Raw genomic sequence first — 17,080 nt, forward strand, 5'->3', positions numbered from 1 at the left:
TCAATTAACCCGGCCGGGTCAATCTCCGGGGCGAAGGTGTGCTGACGAGCCGGCGGGATTAAGCTGAGGGCTTCATAGCGCGGGGTCGGGATCCTCTGATTTTCCGCATTGTAACCCGGCTGGTACTTGGTCAGATCTGTGTCGTTTCCAATAAGGGTGGCCACCGGGCGCACGATCTTCACGCAGGCGGCAAAGTCTCTTTGGTCGAAGGCCGTGCCGTCTTCCTTCAGACTTGGATAGCCGAGGGCGATGTCCGCCGGGTCTAACTCGGGAAGGAAAGCCTTGGCCCGGCTCAGCGCGGCGATAGCTCCGGCTCTTGCAGAGGCCCGTCGCAGCTCTTGGATACGTTGAGGCAGAACGGCGAGCCGGCGAAGCACTTCCGCCAGGTGAGTCGGCACCTCGTTGGATAGGGCCACCACAGCCAAGGCACGCTGTGACCCGGTGTAGAGTTGCTCCACCAGGGTGTACACGGCCTTCAGCTTGGTTACCACACTCTGGTTGAGGTTGGCACTTCTGGGACCTGTTTAACAGAATAAGATAAGCCGCCGACAAGGGTGAGTTATGAGATATAAAGACTACAAACTTGATGAAAGCCGGTAAAATGACTTACCGAAGATTGCGGCAACCATCTGGGACACTTGGCGCTTTAAGCCGGAGAGTTCGGCGGTCTTCTCTGAGAGAGCCTTCTCCGCCTGTTCGGCCCGGTTCACCAGAGCAGCCTTCTCTTCGGCCCAGGCTCTCCGTTCCGCGTCGAAGTCCGTCTTCAGCTTCTCCTGCGCAGCAATACTGGACACAAATTTAGCATTTGCTTTCCGGGTCTCAGTTTCTTGCGTCTTCAGCCGGGTCTTGAGATCAGAGATATCAGCCTCAAACTTCTTGCCAGCAGCCTGCATAAATTTCCGGGTTATAGCATGAATAGTTATTATAAAAATTTAAAGTCCCAAGCGTTTTCCAAGCAAAGACACTTGGCACTTGGGGGCTAATGCATATCGAACGTTCCTATCTACAAACTACCGGTTCATGGAAATAAGCCGGAACTTAAGTCTACAACATACTCAATCATAAGTCGTCGACTTGGGGGCTAGCATGGTAAAGGTAATTATGCAGTAAGTAAGAGGACAGAAGAATAATACCTCAGACTTCTGCTGAATCTGGTTCACCATGGCAATCTCTACGTCCCGGCTCTTGTGCACTTGGTTGACGTAGCCGGAGACGAGCTCTCCGATGCTTAGGTTGGTGTAGTCGGAGAGGTCCAGATTAACCCAGCGGGGCTGTAGCAACTCCCCCTTGGCAGAACACTTGGCCAGTGCAGTAGGTCTTCCCGGCTCAACAAATTCCGTCCGGGTGATTACCACATCCGGGTCATCTGCTGGTTGAGCCGAGCTGGAGGCCTCCGGGATAACAGAAGCTTCTGCTATGGGCTTGTTGGTTGGAGCAGCGGCCTCAGGAGCAGAGGTAGCTGGCGGTTCTTGAGCGGCTACCTCCGGCTCAGGCAAGTCCGGCTCATCGACCGGCTTGTTCTTCTTCGCCCTTTTGCTGAGTTTGCTTGGGCGCTGAAAAGACAGAAAGGTTAAGCACAAGAGTGTAAGTAAAGACAAAGTACACCATAAGATGATCATTATTACCCGGGCACAGTCTTGAAAGCCGGCAGGTTCGACTGCATAGAGTCGCCCGAAGAGGGGGAAGTCTCCTGATAATTTGAGTCAGAAGAATTGAGTAGCTGACGTATAACACCCGCGAAAGGATGAAAAGGGTACAAGTTGGAGATAACCTTAGTTCGGCGCTTCCTCGATGCGTCAGGTAACCCGGAGGAGAGGTCGGCGTCCTTGTTGGTCCGGGTGTGACGCCGGCTCTCATGAACCTGTCGCTTCAAAATAAATTGAGGATCTTGATAAGCTAAAGGATGTGAAAAGCTTACTTTCCGGGTTACCCTTCGGACTTTCAGCCTTGGCAAGGGCTCCGAGTCGGAGGAAAGTGACATTACCTCTTCAACCACCGGGTTACTTGCACCGGTGTCATCCTGTTGATGAATAGTATTGATAAGGCGGGCAGAAATAAATAACAGATATAACAAGAGTTTACAGGTTCAGGGGTTACCTCTGACTCGGAGCTGTCGCTTAGTTGCATCAGCTCTGAAGCAGTTGGCCTACTTCCCTTCTTGCGGGGAGCGGCTTTCTTGGCGGCTTTCTTCGCCTTCCTGGCCTTCTTGGCCGCCTCGTGGTCATATTTGACCTTCCAAATTTGTCATCAGCCTGAAAATACAATGATGATTTCTTAAAAGATTCAGATGAAAGTTATATACAGAAGAAGATAAGATGTTCAGATCAGCGGCTTACCGCTGGGGCTGGGTTGGTCTTGCAGAAGGGGGCTAACCCGGTCCTCCCGTAGTCTGCTAGGGTCTCGTTCAAGAGAGCCTTGGTCATATCCTCTGCAACATCTTCAGGAAGATCGTTGCGGCTGTGTCTCTGGGGGTCATCCTTTCGGCCCGTGTAGTCGCACATTAAGCTGGGGCGGCGGCTCAATGGGATCACCCGCCAGGAGATCCAGACCCGGACCAGATCGATTCCGTTGAGACCATTGCCCAGGAGAGCCTTGATCTTGTTGATGGTGGGGAGCAGAGGTTGGCGTTCCGCCTGAGTTAACTTGTCAGATAGCGGGTGGGTTGGCTCCAGACGTGAAGGGCGAAAGCCGGGCAGTGGGCTCTCGTCAGCCGGTGACGTGTCTTGGCAATAGAACCACGTCAGATTCCAGTCCTTTTAGGTGACTCGGCGGCTCGGCATAAGGGAAAAGACAGTCTCTCCGTCTCTGAATGGAGATGCCGCCTAGCTCCAAACTTGGCCCGTTGGCGCACTCGTTCTGGCGGTTCAAGTAGAAAAGCTCTCCGAAGAGTAGCAGACTGGGCTCTTCTCCAAGGTAAACCTCGCAGAACACTTGGAAATTGCATATGTTGGACACCGAGTTGGGTCCTATATCTTGTGGCCGCAGGTCAAAGAAGTTCAGCACGTCTCTAAAAAACTTTGAGCCGGGCGGTGCGAAGCCCCGGCTCATGTGATCCTGAAAAATGACCACCTCCCCGTCCCGTGGCTGTGGTCTCTCCTCTTATGGGTCGGGGGCACGGTAGGACATGACGTCCTTCTTGGGCAGATAGCCTGACTTGACAAAATCTGCTAAGGTCTCGTTGGTGACATTGGACCTCATCCAATTGCAAGTGATGGAGGCTTTAGGAGCTTTGGGAGGCATGATGAAAGTCGGCAGCCTATGATAAAAGGAAACGTCTGGTTTAATTATAAGCCGGAGGAAATTTACAGGTCAATGTTAAAGTGGCGGCTTATGGAGGGGACTAATGACATATATCTAGGTGCAGCGGGTTATTTAAGCCGCCCTAGGTATTGAGAGTAATTCGATTGTCTATGGCCTTATCACAGAGGAGCCGGAAAATTCTATGGCACATGGTCTCCTTTGAGCCGGAAAATTCTATGGCGCATGGTCTCCTTTGAGTCGGAAGATTCTACGGCGCGTGGTTTCTTTAAACCGGAAATGTAAACCGCCATGACTCAATGAGTGCAGTTTTTTACTAAGTGTGGTGAAAACAGGTTTCACACATTGCAGTAAATATTTTGGATCAAAATGGTCGGTCAAAAGGAAAATTTCTAGACCTAAAAAACAGACGCAGGGGAGTTCTTGAGCTCGAATGAGACCTTCATGCAGTAAAAAGAGGTCTACTTGCATGAGAAATGGGTGCTAAACAGCTACCGCAGTGGTTCTATACAAGGCTAAGATCAAAAAAGGGCAGTAAAAATGAAAACTACCGGAGCTTGTGGGCGACGGCGACGAACATGGACGAACACGGACGAACCCTGCTGCAGATCTGTTCTACGGGGTAGCGAGGACTTACCGGTGCTGAAGGGATGCAGAGGTTGCCGCCGTTTGTCTGGACCGAGTCAGGGTGATGCAGCGGCCAAGGTTGACGAAGACTGGGGGCGCGGCGGCGGCGGCGGAGTTCGAGCTCTCGGGGGACAGAGGAAGAAGACGAAGAAGAAGAGTGGCTGAAGGCCCGTCGGGCCGGGCTATTTATAAGGGGGAGCTCATAAGTGGGCGCGATAAACGAGGAAACCGCGGCGTGGTTATCTCCCCACGAAACACCTCGATTTTTGGGATAGCAGTAAAGATAAGATCCGTTGCGGATCTGGTGGAGTAAAAAACGGACTTAATGGAAGATGACGTCACGGCGGATTACCCGGAGTCCAGAGGATGACGTCACGCCGGGCTATGACATTCACGCAATTGTAAGTCGGAGATTTTCTATCGAAAGGATTGAAGATTGACATGAGACGGCTCAAATCAATCTGGGCCTAATGTTGAGGATATAGACCTTAGAGTCACCCGCCAGGAGGGGCCGGGTTACTCATATGGTCATTGCCAGAAGCTCGGTGCTAAGCTTGAAGACGGTGGGACAAAGATGGGCTTAAGACCCGGATACGGCTTAAGGCCCGTAGTTACAATCATTATTATGGTAGAACTTGTAGTGTAAGGCAAGAGTAATTGAGAGTCCGAGCCGGACACTCTTATGAGCCGGCCGGGACTCTGTGACACCCAAGTTTTTTATTTGGATTTTTCAAAAGATTTTATTTGACCTGAGGGGAGTGATTTAAATTTTTCTTCAAGAGAACTCTCCCTCTCATATATTTTTCTTTATGGCAAAAGTTTTGTTTGGATTCATCCAAGATCTGCCTTTGGTCTTGGAAGTTCTTGCTTTTCTTTTTGGACTCAAGACAAAATGTTTTTCATTTGGGAAAATAACTTTTGAAAATCTTTTTGAATCTGCACTATGGCTTTTGGAAAGTCCTTTGCCACTTTCAACTATTCCCTCTTGCCATGGCATTAGTGCCAATCCTCTCTCCTAACCACTCCCTCACCTTTGGATCATGGTTTGCATCAAATCCAGCAAGTTGAACCTCCCCATGTGATTATTTCCATTCAAATTCCATTCAAACAAATTTCTGTCTTCTATCCTACTACTTGGAGAGTTACAAAGGAACTCCACTTTCTGTCTTGATCTTTGACCCGAAACTTCTTTCCCCTCCTAGTCCTTTGAACCCTCAACCTAGAACCATGAAGATCCACTGGTCTTTAGTTCAAAATTTTCAAACTACACTTGCTGCAAGTTTGGACCAGATTTGCCAAATTTGGTGAAATTCATTCCAAACCTTCTCCAAAAATTTCAAGTAAAATCAGGCAGCCTCTGGATGCATTGAGTGATCATCTCACCAAGTTACAACTCCAGAAAAATTCATCTCATTGCATAATCTCTCTGTCGAACACCTGCAGTGCATGGTCATTGTCAAGTTCAGAAGTTTCAGAGATTCAGTTCAGTGCTCACTGTCGTTTTCTTCAGAGATGGACATCGATCTCGCCAGTGCCACCGCGTCGCCTTGCTCCTCGTCCTCGCCCTCTTGTTCCTGCATCGCACGAACGCCTGGCGCCTTGCGGGCGTCGGCGACGAGCAGCAGAAGGTGCGCCGCCCCGTGACCGACGCCGGCGGCGGCTTTGCGGGCGCCAGCGGGAGACACGGCGCCGACGACGCCACCCAGCGCCGCCCAAACCACCGGAGCTCGCCGCGTGGCCTTCCACTCCCCCGAACACGCTGCCGCTCTCGTCGTGAACCGCAGGGCGCGGAGCGCGCTCTCTGCCGCCGTTGAGCCCGTGCGGTCACCTCACCATGGACCGACGCCATTACACCAAGACCATCTCCGTTCAGCTGCGAAATGACTCCAGTAACCTCCACTGATGCTGCCTGGCCGCTCAGACCACCTGCAAATCCACTGCTCCGCCGTAATCGCTCGCCGGAGATTCTCCGTTCACGGCCACCCCGTCGATCTGCCTATAAATAGGGGTCCCGAGCTTCGACTCGAGCACCCACCATCCCTGCACTCCCCCTAGAGCACGCCTAGCCACTGGAAGAGCCCCGAGGAGGTCTCCTTCCTCGACTCCGGCCGCCGAGACCCGCCACGGGATCCAGCCCGATTCGCCCCCGTGTGTGCTCCTCCGCCTCCATTCTCTTGCCAGTAGCTTCACCATGCATCCCTCGTTCTGACCCGCGCCTCAATTTGTAGCTTGCAGCCCTCCACCGGAGTTCCCCAACCTCACCCGAGCCACCGTCCGCCGGAGAAAGTGTCGCCGTCGACGTAGTGCTCCCCGTTGGACGAGTCCACCACCCACCGACGCGGAAGAGGACGCTGAAGCTCTTGGTACCCTCCGTTTCTCCTAACTCGCCGTGGTTCGACGCCGGCGTCCACCGCAGTCTTCGGGCGCCGGCGAGCTTTTCAAACCTGACATTCGGGCGAAATACGTTTTCTCCTTTGCGCTTGCGCATTCCCAGCCGAAGCGTTTTCTGTTTTCTCAGTTAAAACCCTGGAACTTTTCTGTTTCATTACACATAAGTCCCTGGACAGAAACCTTTATAACTTTTTAATAAAAAGGTATTTTTGAGTGATTCTTTTTCTCACAATCTTCAAATTTTGTCTAGTTTTTTATGGGATTTATTTGAAAAATATTTGGAAAAGTTTCTGTGCATGTGTTGGTTTTCACGTTAGTACCCGTTTCGTGATTGCCGTAGGTTCCGGGAGAGGTGACGGAGCCGCGAACTTCGCCGAGCTAGACTCCGACTTCTCCGAACCAGGCAAGAATGTTTTGAACATTTGATATGACAGGTGTTTTGCATGTTCACGTGAGAGTTTGTGCGTGGCATATGAGTGTCGGTAAGATGCCTCGTTGCTTGTAAGGCAACGACCTGGTTGTTCCAAAGTTGCGATGACCTCTGATGAGAGGTGGCCTAATCATGTGATGACATGAAGGGCAGCAAGGTGGTACTGTTGTAGCATGCCAGCCTTGCGTCATCCGACTCTCTGCGACGTCAACGTGGTTGGAGCTACGTTGTCATTCTTTTCCCCGCATGTTCCAAAGTTGCGATGATCTCTGATGAGAGATGGCCTAACCATGTGATGACATGAAGGGCAGCAAGGTGGTAATGTTGTAGCATGCCAGCCTTGCGTCATCCGACTTTTCCGATGTTAACAAGGTTGGAGCCGTGTTACCGTCCCTTCCCCTTTCCGTGCTACCACATGTCTCATTGCCAGGATACGGTTTAGTAAGTTGGTAACCTCTTTCCGTGTACACACCAAACAGAGAGGCCGGGATGATGGTACCTTGGCCCAGGATTAAAGCCAGTCATCCAGTCAGGGGGAATGGGTGTTTCCGGTTGGGACCGAGAGGGGGGGCACCCCCTTAGAGCGCGCGTATAGAAATTTGATCCCATGCTACGCGAGGTTGTAGCCTCCCCGTCTCAAGGTTTTTCTTGAATGTTGCCGAGGGTGCTCCCTGGCTTCGGATGGTTGAATTGGGTGTGTACTGGTTAGACGTGTTTCTTCCAAAACACCGTAGACGGAACTAGTCCCCGTGGCTACTGAAATCCGTTGGCTGTGGTTAAGTACAAACTCTGCAGAGTCAATTCTTTCCAAATCATCGTATCTATGATCAGTACTGTAAACATTATATCCATATCTATCCGTGTGAAAAACTTGTCCCCGGTGAACAAGCTCAAGTGGTAATTCAGTTTTATTGTTATCCCTGTGGATGGGCTAACTTTATATTTTTGTCTCATGCTTGTGATAAGTTATGTTCCCGAACTATTGTATTATTGAGCTACAATATAAGCCCTTTCTGTGATGTCGCTCAGACGTCCGACTGCGGCATGCACTGTCTTTATTTTCTGTTACAAGCCCTTTATGTGGTGTCTCCCCGACGCCCAACTGTGGCATTATTATTCTGCATTTTCCTCTCGAGGAGTCTTTCAGACACTCGTTTGGCACCAGTATTATTATTCCGCATTTTCCGCTCGAGGAGTCTTTCAGACACTCGTTTGGCACCAGTATTATTATTCCGCATTTTCCGCTCGAGGAGTCTTTCAGACACTCGTTTGGCACCCGCATTACTATTCTGCAGTTTCCGCTCGAGGCGTCATTCAGACCCTCGCTTGGCACCCAGTATTTATTATCTCTATGTCTAATCGCACTGGTTAACTTGTTCATATGTTTCATGTTTACATTTGTTATACCTTATGTCCGAACTGTCTTGCGAGTACTTTCATAGTAATCACCTGGCTCGTTGATTTGGCCAGATGTTGACGAAGGCGATCTCTTGGATGAAGAGTTTGATAGCGCGTCCGATGCCTAGAGGAGTCCCAGTCAGTCCTGCGCGATCCCGGATATTGGTCACTTGTGTTGTATATGCTTCCGCCACCCGCAATAAGTCTTCTCGAGCCTCACTCCGACGCTCGATGAGTTGTAGTCTTCTGGAATCATATCACTCGCTTCGCGATGATATTTCCACCACCGTTATTATCGTGAGTTGGTAGTTTGCCACCCCATCCGCCGTCTTGTTTTAGCGGTGTGCATGTAATAAATTGTTGGGCAGTCTCTGCTCAACCTTGTATTATATTTAGTACTCCTGGTATTTTTCTTCTGTGACCAAAATATTGTCTATCAGTGAGATGGAATTCTTCCTCGCTGGTCCGTAAAAGGGATTGGTCTCTCAATAATTATTTTATTGAAAAACCGGTCGTGACAAGCTTGGTATCAAAGCCAGGCTGACTGTAGGAAGCCACTAGGTGCGAGCGCCAATCGGTTATTAGCGTTTTTGTGCTTTTTCAGCATTTTTGCAATTGTAGCTATTTTCTGTTGGTCATCATAAAATTTATGACATGACTACTCAGAATTTTTGCCTACTTTTGTAGATGGCTAGAAGCAGCTGTGAGAATCGAGTGTTCACCAACGTGCCCGAGGGGTTTGTCAAGCTCCTCGTCTCCATCACCAAGCCCGCGATCGGGCCAGCAGCTCGCCCGGAGTTCACGCTCTATCAGCACAAGCTTAGTGACGACGTGTCTATGCACCAAGCTGTGGTGCAGTTCAAGGGAGGACGTTCAGCTGCACGCCACTTCCGTTTTGTGGGAAGGGCCATGCCTACGGAGAGGCATGCCATGCAGATGGCTGCCCGTGAGGCGATAGCTCGCCTTCGGGACATCCTTCCTACGATGAAGACTCGTCGCTACCGCTACCTCCCATGCCATGTGCCTTACACTAGCCACTATGCGTTCGCCTGCCATCGGGGGGAACGAGATGAAGCCATCGAGATGGTTGTGGAGTATCTCAAGGCTCTGGAGGAGTCTTTCGACAACCTCGTAGATGATCTTGTGGCTGCCCGTATGGACTTAGTCCAGGGCGGTCCTGCCAGCAGGAAGGAGCTTCTCCACACGGCGCCGCCTCTGACATTTGTCTCATCTTCAGCCTCGTATGCACCGGCCGTTTTGGCCACTGCTCGCCGTCTGCCTACCACTGAGGAGTTCGACCGAGTCATCGCTCCTACTCCAATCAGAGCCGCACCGCCTGCCGCACGCGCTCTACCACCAGTCGCCCCCGCACCATCACCGCAGCGCAGCGTCACGTGCCAGGAGCCAGCTAGAGGGGAGGAGGTTGATTCTCCTGGACCACTGAGCCTTGCCATCGGCAAGGGGAAGGAGATCTTCACCATCTCCGACTGAGAGCACCGAGTAGCCGCCTGTTATGCCTACTTGTATGATGTGTTGTTTTATCTGTACGCTAGTTTGTATTGGTGTGTTTGCTGCCTTCCGGAGTAGTACGCTAGTTTTTAATAACATGTCAGGATTGTGTACGCACATCCTGAGTGCTGTATCTTGTGTTTGCTTTTTGCTTGTAAGATTTATGTTAAGCACTTCTTCTCCATGAAAAATCATTTGTGTTTCTTTGAAAACCTTGTAGCCGTTTGATTATTGCCTTTGCGAGATTTTTTTGTGCTACACAATTTTTCTCATGGGTTTTGCAAATAATACCCCAGACTGGAAAAATGTCTCGCCCGTGGACTCGCTCCATGCCCAATCAGCCAGAAGAGGTTTACGGGACACAGACCAGCAACAATTTCACTCAGGGTCAGTCCAGCCAACAAGACAGCGAAGCAGCACTGTCTCAAGTGTGCCGTCTCTTCGAGCAAAGCCAGCAACAGCACCAAGAGATGATGAACCATGTCATCAACATGGGAAACCACCGTGAACCCTATCAACCCCATTCCAAGTTATCTGAGTTACAGAAGACTCGCCCCTCAACTTTTGCTCACACCGACAGGCCACTGGAAGCCGATGATTGGCTTCGTGAGATTGAAAGGAAACTGATTATCGCTCAGTGCTCAGATCATGAGAAGGTGCTTTATGCACCACACTACCTTACTGGAGCAGCCGCAACATGGTGGGAAAACTTCCTACACATGCATCCCAGGGAACACAACATCACCTGGGAAGAATTCAAGGAAGGCTTCCGTGGGGCACACATCCCCAGGAGCATCCTAAAGATCAAGAAAAGAGAGTTTGATGACCTGAAGCAAAGAGGCATGTCCGTCACAGAATACAACGGCCAGTTTACCCAACTGTCTCGCTATGCCTACGACGAGCACATGACAGAAAACAAGAAGATGGAAAAATTCCTGGACGGCCTGGCACCAGCACTGAGATGCCAACTGATTGTACACACCTTTCCGGATTTTAAGACGCTGGTGGACAAGGCCATCACCCTGGAGAATGAGCGCCGTAGTCTGGAAGATATCCGTAAGCGGAAGAGGGACAAGACGACTCTTGCCCGCAGCAACCGAGGCAAGACTGAGGTCCCAAGGACAGACGCAAGGAGATCCACGACTACTGAGCCAAGGCCCGTCGGACAGTTTCATGCCAGAGATAAGGAGTTCACATACCGTCCAGGGGTCACCTGCTATGCATGTGGTCAACAAGGGCATTATGCTAAACAGTGCCCGAAGCCAAGAGACTCGGCACCCAAGCCGAACAATGGTGGAAACAATCCCGCCCCCAAGTGCAACAACTTCAACCCCAGCAACAACCACAGGAAGGGTCCCTGAACCATGTGACCAGGGAAGAAGCGCAGAATGCCCCAGACATCATGCTCGGTACGTTCCCTATCAACACAGTACCTGCCACGGTTTTGTTTGATTCTGGAGCTTCCCATTCGTTCGTTTCGAAGAGTTTTGTTTCACAACACGGTTTTCCGATACTTCCCTTGGAAAAATCTATGATCATCAAGTCCCTCGGAAATAAGCAAATCGCTCAAGGTTACTGCCAAGGAGTGGTCATTGAGTTCAAAGGATTACAATTCCACGCGAATCTCATCGTGTTGGAAAGTAAAGGACTGGATGTCATTTTAGGGATGGACTGGTTGACCACCAACAAAGGATTCATCGACTGTTTCAATCGGACAGTGATTCTCACTCACCATCACGGCAAGACAATAAGAGTTTCCGCTCAAGAAAGGCCACGATCACAGAAACCAAAACTGAACAAGATGGACATTGCAGAATTAAGAAAAGTGCCAGTGGTATGCGAGTTCCCTGATGTGTTCCCTGAAGAACTACCAGGCATGCCACCAGACCGAGAGATCGAGTTCAGCATCGAACTAGCACCTGGCACCGCTCCCATTTATAAGAAGCCGTATAGAATGGCACCCTCAGAATTGGTGGAGTTGAAGAAGCAGATAAAGGAATTGTTGGACAAAGGATTTATTCGAGCCAGCTCCTCACCATGGGGTTCGCCTGTGTTGTTCGCCAAAAAGAAAGATGGGACACTAAGGCTGTGCATAGACTATCGAGCCCTCAATATGGTGACCATCAAAAACAAATATCCGATGCCACGAATAAATGATTTGTTTGACCAGCTCGCACAGGCCAAGGTATTCTCAAAAATTGATTTGAGATCGGGATATCACCAATTGAAGGTACGGACGGAAGATATTCCCAAAACAGCTTTCACTTCCAGATATGGGTTATACGAGTTTACAGTGATGCCTTTTGGACTAACGAACGCCCCCGCATATTTCGTTCACCTCATGAACAAAGTGTTCATGAAATTCATGGACAAATTTGTGGTGGTATTCATTGACGACATTCTGGTTTACTCAAGGACACCAGAAGAGCATGCTGAGCACCTCAGAATTGTTTTGGGAGAATTGAGGAAACATCAGTTGTACGCCAAATTTAGCAAATGCGAATTTTGGCTAAGACAAGTTGGTTTCTTGGGCCATATATTGAACCAAGAAGGCGTGGCCGTAGACCCAGAAAAAGTCAAGGCCATACTAGACTGGAAGCCACCCGCGAATATTACAGATGTGCGGAGTTTCCTAGGAATGGCCGGATATTACAGGAGGTTTATTGAAGGATTCTCCACTGTGGCAAAACCTATAACACAGTTACTCAAGAAGGACAAGAAATTTGTATGGACGGAAGCATGCGAGCAGAGCTTCCAAGAACTCAAGAAGAAACTGACAACCGCACCGGTCTTAACCATACCAGACATACACAAGAGCTTTGAAGTGTATTGTGACGCATCCCGAAAAGGTCTCGGATGTGTGCTAATGCAGGATGGCAAAGTTGTCGCATATGCCTCCAGGCAGCTGCGAAAACATGAGGAAAATTACCCAACACATGACCTGGAGCTAGCAGCAGTTATACATGCACTCAAGGAGTGGAGGCACTTTCTGTTGGGAAATCGCTGTGAAATATATACGGACCATAAGAGCCTCAAATATATTTTCACACAGCCAGAGCTGAATTTACGCCAACGACGCTGGTTGGAACTGGTCAAGGACTATGACGTTGGTATTCACTACCACCCAGGGAAAGCAAATGTAGTGGCCGATGCCCTTAGTCGAAACCCCAGCCCGGACAGTGACGGTCAGCAAAATTTGAGGCCTGAGTTTCAGCGAGAGTTCACTAGGCTCAACATGATGTTAGTCTCTGAGGGCACCGTACCGAACCTGGAGATACAACCCACCCTGGTGGAACAAATTAAGAAGGCTCAACAGGGACATCCCAGCATCGAAGGCATAAAGAAGAAAATGAATCTTAGTAAGACTTCAGAGTTCGTCACCGACAGTGAAGGAGCATTATGGTACCGAGACAGACTTTGCGTACCTAACATTGAGGAACTCAAGCAACAGATCTTGACGGAGAGCCACACCGCTCCATACTCGATTCATCCTGGAGGAACCAAAATGTACAAGGACATTCAGGAAAGATTTTGGTGGCACGGTATGAAAAGAGATATAGCCACATTCATTGCTTGTTGCGATTCGTGTCAGCGCATTAAGGCCGAGCATCAAAAGCCAGCAGGGCTACTCCAACCAAACAGGATACCAGAGTGGAAATGGGATGAAATAGGAATGGATTTCATCGTCGGATTACCCCGATCACAGCGTGGGAATGACGCCATATGGGTCATCACAGACCGACTAACCAAGGTTGCTCATTTCATTCCCGTGAAGACTACCTACTCCACCCAAAGACTGGCAAAACTTTATCTCTCCCGTATAGTTTGTTTGCACGCAGTCCCAAAGACTATAATATCAGACCAAGGCACCCAATTCGTCTCCAAATTTTGGGATCACCTACAACAAGCTCTGGGCACGCAACTAGCTTTTAGTACAGCATACCATCCTCAGACCGATGGACAAACAGAACGTGTAAACCAAATCCTAGAGGATATGCTAAGAGCCTGTGTGCTCACCTATGGATCCAGTTGGGAAGAGAGTCTGCCGTATGCCAAATTTGCTTACAACAACAGTTATCAAGCCAGCTTGCAAATGGCACCCTTTGAAGCGTTGTACGGACGAAGATGTCGTACCCCTCTGAATTGGTCGGAAACAGGTGACAACCGTATCCTCGGCCCAGACATACTTAAAGAGGCCGAGGAGAAAGTTAAACAAATCAGGGACAGACTCAAGACAGCACAGAGCCGACAAAAGAGCTACTATGATCAGAAGCACCGTGAGGTCAGCTTTGAACCTGGTGATTCCGTATACCTCCGAGTATCTCCTATGAGGGGTCTGCAACGGTTCAAAATTAAGGGGAAGCTAGCCCCAAGATTTATTGGACCATTTTGTGTAAAGGCACGAAGAGGCTCGGTGGCCTACCAACTAGACCTCCCCAAGGAGCTGTCAGACGTCCATGACGTATTCCACGTCTCACAGTTAAGAAAATGTGTGAGCAACCCAGAAAAACATGTACCTCATGAGGACATTGATATGCAACCAGATCTCACCTACAGAGAAAGACCAGTAAAGATTTTAGAAGAGTCTGAACGGAGGACCCGTCAGAAAACAACAAGATTTTTCAGGGTTCAGTGGAGCAACCACACTGAGGATGAAGCTACATGGGAAAGGGAGGATTTCCTTTGAGCAGAGTATCCATATCTATTTGAGGATCAGCAGAAATCTCGAGGACGAGATTTTTCCTAAGGGGGTAGGTGTTGTGACACCCAAGTTTTTTATTTGGATTTTTCAAAAGATTTTATTTGACTTGAGGGGAGTGATTTAAATTTTTCTTCAAGAGAACTCTCCCTCTCATATATTTTTCTTTATGGCAAAAGTTTTGTTTGGATTCATCCAAGATCTGCCTTTGGTCTTGGAAGTTCTTGCTTTTCTTTTTGGACTCAAGACAAAATGTTTTTCATTTGGGAAAATAACTTTTGAAAATCTTTTTGAATCTGCACTATGGCTTTTGGAAAGTCCTTTGCCACTTTCAACTATTCCCTCTTGCCATGGCATTAGTGCCAATCCTCTCTCCTAACCACTCCCTCACCTTTGGATCATGGTTTGCATCAAATCCAGCAAGTTGAACCTCCCCATGTGATTATTTCCATTCAAATTCCATTCAAACAAATTTCTGTCTTCTATCCTACTATTTGGAGAGTTACAAAGGAACTCCACTTTCTGTCTTGATCTTTGACCCCAAACTTCTTTCCCCTCCTAGTCCTTTGAACCCTCAACCTAGAACCATGAAGATCCACTGGTCTTCAGTTCAAAATTTTCAAACTACACTTGCTGCAAGTTTGGACCAGATTTGCCAAATTTGGTGAAATTCATTCCAAACCTTCTCCAAAAATTCCAAGTAAAATCAGGCAGCCTCTGGGTGCATTGAGTGACCATCTCACCAAGTTACAGCTCCAGAAAAATTCATCTCATTGCAAAATCTCTCTGTCGAACACCTGCAGTGCATGGTCATTGTCAAGTTCAGAAGTTTCAGAGATTCAGTTCAGTGCTCACTGTCGTTTTCTTCAGAGATGGACATCGATCTCGCCAGTGCCACCGCGTCGCCTTGCTCCTCGTCCTCGCCCTCTTGTTCCTGCACCGCACGAACGCCTGGCGCCTTGCGAGCGTCGGCAACGAGCAGCAGAAGGTGCGCCGCCCCGTGACCGACGCCGACGGCGGCTTTGCGGGCGCCAGCGGGAGACACGGCGCCGACGACGCCACCCAGCGCCGCCCAAACCACTGGAGCTCGCCGCGTGGCCTTCCACTCCCCCGAACACGCTGCCGCTCTCATCGTGAACCACAGGGCGCGGAGCGCGCTCTCTGCCGCCGTTGAGCCCGTGCGGTCACCTCACCGTGGACCGACGCCATTACGCCAAGACCATCTCCGTTCAGCTGCGAAACAACTCCAGTAACCTCCACTGATGCTGCCTGGCCGCTCAGACCACCTGCAAATCCACTGCTCCGCCGTAATCGCTCGCCGGAGATTCTCCGTTCATGGCCACCCCGTCGATCTGCCTATAAATAGGGGCCCCGAGCTTCGACTCGAGCACCCACCATCCCTGCACTCCCCCTAGAGCACGCCTAGCCACTGGAAGAGCCCCGAGGAGGTCTCCTTCCTCGACTCCGGCCGCCGAGACCCGCCACGGGATCCAGCCCGATTCGCCCCCGTGTGTGCTCCTCCGCCTCCATTCTCTTGCCAGTAGCTTCACCATGCATCCCTCGTTCTGACCCGCGCCTCAATTTGTAGCTTGCAGCCCTCCACCGGAGTTCCCCAACCTCACCCGAGCCGCCGTCCGCCGGAGAAAGTGTCGCCGTCGACGTAGTGCTCCCCGTTGGACGAGTCCACCACCCACCGACGCGGAAGAGGATGCTGAAGCTCTTGGTACCCTCCATTTCTCCTAACTCGTCGTGGTTCGACGCCGGCGTCCACCGAAGTCTTCGGGCGCCGGCGAGCTTTTCAAACCTGACATGTGGACCCCGCGTGTCAGCCACTGTTCTTTTATTCGCAAACCGTTTTCTGTTGGCGCCTTCGGGCAAAATACGTTTTCTCCTTTGCGCTTGCGCATTCCCAGCCGAAGCGTTTTCTGTTTTCTCAGTTAAAACCCTGGAACTTTTCTGTTTCATTACAGATAAGTCCCTGGACAGAAACCTTTATAACTTTTTAATAAAAAGGTATTTTTGAGTGATTCTTTTTCTGAGAATCTTCAAATTTTGTCTAGTTTTTTATGGGATTTATTTGAAAATATTTGGAAAAGTTTCTGTGCATGTGTTGGTTTTCACGTTAGTACCCGTTTCGTGATTGCCGTAGGTTCCGGGAGAGGTGACGGAGCCGCGAACTTCGCCGAGCTAGACTCCGACTTCTCCGAACCAGGCAAGCATGTTTTGAACATTTGATATGACAGGTGTTTTGCATGTTCACGTGAGAGTTTGTGCGTGGCATATGAGTGTCGGTAAGATGCCTCGTTGCTTGTAAGGCAACGACCCGGTTGTTCTAAAGTTGCGATGACCTCTGATGAGAGGTGGCCTAATCATGTGATGACATGAAGGGCAGCAAGGTGGTACTGTTGTAGCATGCCAGCCTTGCGTCATCCGACTCTCTGCGACGTCAACGTGGTTGGAGCTACGTTGTCATTCTTTTCCCCGCATGTTCCAAAGTTGCGATGATCTCTGATGAGAGATGGCCTAACCATGTCATGACATGAAGGGCAGCAAGGTGGTACTATTGTAGCATGCCAGCCTTGCGTCATCCGACTTTTCCGACGTTAACAGGGTTGGAGCCGTGTTACCGTCCCTTCCCCTTTCCGTGCTACCACATGTCTCATTGCCAGGATACGGTTTAGTAAGTTGGTAACCTCTTTCCGTGTACACACCAAACAGAGAGGCCGGGATGATGGTACCTTGGCCCAGGATTAAAGCCAGTCATCCGG

Source organism: Triticum aestivum, chromosome 7D (genome assembly GCF_018294505.1).
Source record: "Triticum aestivum cultivar Chinese Spring chromosome 7D, IWGSC CS RefSeq v2.1, whole genome shotgun sequence".
Classification (NCBI taxonomy): Eukaryota; Viridiplantae; Streptophyta; class Magnoliopsida; order Poales; family Poaceae; genus Triticum; species Triticum aestivum.